Below are 5,381 nucleotides of genomic sequence, written 5' to 3' on the forward strand. Positions count from 1 at the left end.
ATTTCAAAGGCATATAATGGACGTAGGCTGCTGGTATATTTAGTATCTAAGGAGCAGCTTTTCCTTTTCTTTCTATTTTTTTTTTCTCTTTTCCCTGAGTAGAAGCTAAAACTTTATTATAAAACCACAGATAAGTATATCAACTGCTAGGAGGCTGGCACAGCAGAATACAAGGAAATAAGAGATAAGGGAATTTGGTCAAATACAAAAAGTACTGTGGAATTTAAACCAAATGACAGCAGATAAGGCTTTCCCTGCGTTTCTATTAAAAATGTAATAAATAAGAAGTCCAAAAATATTTCTTTGCAGGTCCAGTACTTTTGTTCCTATATTACTCATCATAAATGTATAGAGTCTTCATCAGTGCTGGAATTCTATTCACAGTTGCAAAAATAAACTTTGCCAGAATCATGTTAATGATGTGACGGCTTCAGATTGAAGCCTTGTGAATCCTTCAGTAAAGTTTGTCATTTGAAAATAATAGACCTTATTTACACACTTAAGGAAGTAATCCCATAAACTCGCATGGAAGCCTAGTGATAAAAGCAGGAGTGACTCAATAGAAATCACCAGGAATCAAAACACAGATTAAAAAAAAAAAAAAAAAGCAGTGGCAGGAACTCTGTTTATGATGCTCTTTAGGGAAAATTCATAGTGTTTTTATCTTATCATTTTATTATTATTTTAAATGTATAGAACTCTCTAAGGATTCAAAGGTTCTGTAAGTAATGGATACTTAACTGATATTTCATGTCCACTGTGGAATTTAAATTGACCTAAAGCAGATAGGTTTTACTAAAGTGAATCCCATCCCCAAAGTGAATTTGCATAGATCTATGTAGACCACCTCAGTGACTTTGGTTCTATTGACCCCAGGGAAAGGAAAGGAATTGAGATCTTGACAAAAATGGACTTTAGTGGTTCCCTGGGATGATAAGGCCTCTGGGGCCTGCAACTTGAGTGTAATCTGTGGTCTCAGGTGAAGTGGTCCATGGTGTCTGCTCCATCTCTAGAGGGCAATAGCCTTAAGTCATAAAATGTCTCCCTGCATAATATGGCACATCTGTCAGCCTTAGCATCCCACACACTCAGTTTATATCTGTCTTGGGATGGTTCATGGAAGGAAAAGCTTACCCTGTTTGGATAGTAGATATTCAAGCCATTTTATTTGATTCTATCCTTTGTTCTTATGTGATATGCATATATATACCTTTATCTAGTTGAATTTCTGTTTTAAAGCATTTATTTACAGATAATCTCAGAGCACATTGTGTATATATCTCAATATTGAAGAATAGAGCAAACCTTACATAATTTTTTATAACCAGAGTTCTTGCCACATTGGGAGGGGGAACTAGTATTATCAAATTTCAGTAATAATTTCTATAGACTGGGGCAACAATCCTTCCTAGGCATAGTAAATTCAGTGCAATAAATGGGCCACATATTACATATTACACATATAGCTCTGGGTATCAAATCGTTAGTGAGTATAAGCATCACAAGCAAAACCAGAAATTCATTAGGAATAAGTCGAAAGTTGTGACAGTTCCAATGTCATAATCCAATACCTATTTTTAAAGAAAAGTTCAAGTTTTGAATATTCTGCTATTTTACATTATTAAGTATAAAATTTTATGGCCGTAGGATGCTGTTGGTGTTCAGTAGGTACTGAGGAATCCAGGCATATATGGAACATGGAAAATAAAGATCAAATCTCCCCAAATTAATTATTAAGATTCTGAGAGAATCCTTACAACTAGAACATCTAATGCTGGTCACGATGTTTTTCTTTTTTTCTTTTTTTTCTTTTTTCTTTTTTGCCACTCAAACTATCTAGTTTCCTTCCTGAAAATAATTTAAGATGTGGTATCAAAAAATATTTCCATTTATTTTAAAACTGAATTCTCATAAATCTTGGTGGCTTCTGGGCTATGATCCAGAATAAGAAATTAATGTGTTTGGAAAAAGGTTGAACACCTTATTCTCCATGTTTCCTACTATTTATGTGAAAAATCTGCTTTAACATTATCTCTGAATAGTCAGGTAAAATTCCTTCCTAGCACAAGCAAGAACATTTGATTAATGAGTAACTACAATCAATGAATTACTATGTACAAGGTGTTTAGAATAGCATCTGGCACATATGCTATGTAAGGGCTGATAATCATACTTAACATTATTTTTATTTATCAATTCAGGTTTCTCAGTTAGAACACAATCATTAGGGCAGTCTAATTTGTCTGTGTCTCTTAGCAAAACAAAATCTACCGATCCTGGAACTCATGGCAGAATGTAGATATAAGTTCTTAATTTTTTCTTACTGAAATTGGTTTGATCATTGATTTTAGATTTTAAAAATTATTGATATGTTTAATATATTCATAACTTTATATTATATGAGAAATAATTGGTAACCAAAGGAAGTCTTTTCCCTTTGAGAACTAATTTTAAAATAATTTCATTTAATGTTTTGATTAATGAAGCTATGCTGTGATTTGGTGACATCTTGAGTTTCAGTTACAGCTATAAACCTCGTTGTGGGTGAGTTTATATGGGTGCATATGGGCGTAATTATCTGTCCAGCTTCTATGCGTGTGAATTTAGAATGCCCTGTGGCTAAACTTGAGTTCCTCCTTTGTGTTTCACAAATTCTGAGCACTACTCATATCTATGAGATTATCTGTAGGGAAAAAATATATATATTTAAAAATTATATATGTGTAAAAATATATATATTTTTTGAAAGAGATAATTTTTTCTTAGATATTTAGTTATTAAAAAGCATGTTCTCTACAGGTCTTTTCATATATATGTGTGTTATGCTATGTATAATATATATATATTATATGTATGAAACTATCGTGTATTGATCCATTTAACCTTATTCTATAGTTATCTCAAGATAACTTTGGGGACTAGTTTTAGTTGTGTTGGATGAAACAAAAATTTGGTTTTGTACTTCTTTAAAGTGGAAATATTTTGTTAAATATTTTTGGGCTTTAGCATGCTGTTAACTAATTACCTAGGTTATGTAATAATACCCCTGAAAATAACAGGGTAATTATTTAATTAATTAGATAAATGTACCATCAATAACACTGCCTACTTTAATTTTCAGATTTACCTGCAACAACATTTGTACTGAAATAGTTCAAAAGCTACTATTAGTAAAATGATAATTAGGGAATAATAGCTAGGAGTGCAATTGATTACAAATATAGTTAATTAATAAACAAAAAATTAACTTAATATTTTCTTCTCAATAGCAATATCTTTGGTTTCATGTACAAATCATATCTAAAGTCTTGGTCATAATCTTATTAAACATAATAGACCATTTTTTGGTATCTGACAATTTAAGATATCTTTAAAAATTTTAAATGATTATCTAAAATAAATCAATTAGTGAAATTTTGTTTGCTTTTATGTTATTAAATTATCTTAATAACATAGTGGAAAGGTCAGAATTTATCAATCACTAGAACTTTTATTGAAATAGTTAAGAAATATTTCACAGAATAGTTATGCCTTGAATTAGTTACAACTGTCTATGCTTTTTTCTCACCTTAAGAGCTTCCATATTTAAGTAATTCTGCATTTCTTTAATGAATAAACTCTGTTTTGATTATAGAAGTATGTAGGTATATTTTATTGTTTCATAAGAATTCTGCCCAGTAAAAATTACGTTTTAGCAGAGCTAAAGACACACACACACATCAGCTCATCAGACTGTTCCATCGTCAATGTGTGTGTGGCTTTGTGTATGTCACACCCTCTAAATTCAGGTGGCCTCAAGCTGTGCCATATAATTCCAGCCTCAATTAAACTTTCTAAGGTCAGCAGTGCTGTACCAGGTCAGACATAAATAAGGCAGAGGATAGTCCTAGGATATGGAAAAGTCATATTTATTCTTTATCCACAGTTCATGGCTATCAAATGAAGCCTAGCAGAGAGAAAAGACAGAGGAAGAAAAGAGAACTCTCAAAAAGGTACTTAATACTTGAGTATAACTTTTGTTGAAAAAAATCAGCATATGAGTAATTCAAGATACATTGAATTAGTAGTGGATGTGGGTGTGTGTATCTTGTTTTTTTCCTCTAAGAATACAACTTTAACCAGAGCCCAGTGAAGAATATGTTGGTATGATTCCAATATATTAACCTAGAAATCAAGAGATCTAATTTCTATTTTTTTTTTGTACCACTAGCCAGTAGGGTAATCTTAGATACATATTTTATGACCTTAGGTTTTCTCTTCCATAAAGTGAGAAGTTTAAAGTAGATAAGTCTATTGAATCTTCAAGTTTTAAATTCTATACTTTAGTCTGAGTTCCACTTAGATAATCTTAGTAGACAAAGATCCAATAAACTAAGTTAAAGAGAAGGATTTGACTGAGAGAATATATTTGTTTGTATATAATGTACAGGGATGACTTTGTAGAATATATAAAGAGCTCTTATAATAAAAATAAGATAAACTCCCAAAAAATGTACACAAAGAATTAACAGGTAATTCAATCGAGGAGGAAATTAGGTTGGCCAAGAAACACTTGAGAAGACACTAAATCTCCTTAATAATTTGGGAAGTGTAAATTAAACAATCTTATACCATTTGACATCCACTATTTTGGCAAAATTAATGTCCAATCACATTAGGGATGAGTTAAGAGTGAGATTCCCAAACCATGCATGAGGTGTGTCAGTGCACTGCAGACAAATCATAAGCGCTCAGCAGCATATTTAAAAATTTGGAGAACAGCACAATGAGATCTGTGGAGCAGCGTGTGCTCTTCTAGCTTTCAGTAGCTCACAGTCTCAACTCTGGAGTGTGCTATGTTCTCTTCAATGACGTCAGATCTTTGCAAAGCAAGGTTTTCAGTGCTTGCTGTAAGAAAAAGAAGGAACTGTGTGACCAATGGGCAATTATGGACACTGCTGGGGAGAAATCGAGTTTGCTGCTGTCCTCTCCTGTCTGGTACAGTATTCTCTCAGTTGAGATGCATGGAGTTTGACCCTTGATTTAAGACTGGGCAAATGGACTCATTAGTAGCCTGTGCAAGCACATTACTTTTGTAATGTCTTATGAGTTAAATATTAAATGCTAAATGGACTACCTAAATTGGGGGAGAAATCAAAGAGGAAAAGGAGAGGAAAAATGGTAGATTTCCAGGTAGATGACACAGTTTGTAACTCCTCATCTCCCACTCATATTTCCACTATAAATAATGTTGCCAGATTTAGCAGAACAACAACAGAAAACAATCATGGGACATACTTATTCCAAAAACTTTGTTGTTTATCTGAAATACAAATTAACTGGGTGTCCTGTATTTTATTGGCAGTCCTACATTGAAATAATCAATAAAATAAAGGGAAAGC

Source organism: Mesoplodon mirus (genome assembly GCF_964341445.2).
Source record: "Mesoplodon mirus genome assembly, chromosome: 4".
NCBI classification, from domain to species: Eukaryota; Metazoa; Chordata; class Mammalia; order Artiodactyla; family Ziphiidae; genus Mesoplodon; species Mesoplodon mirus.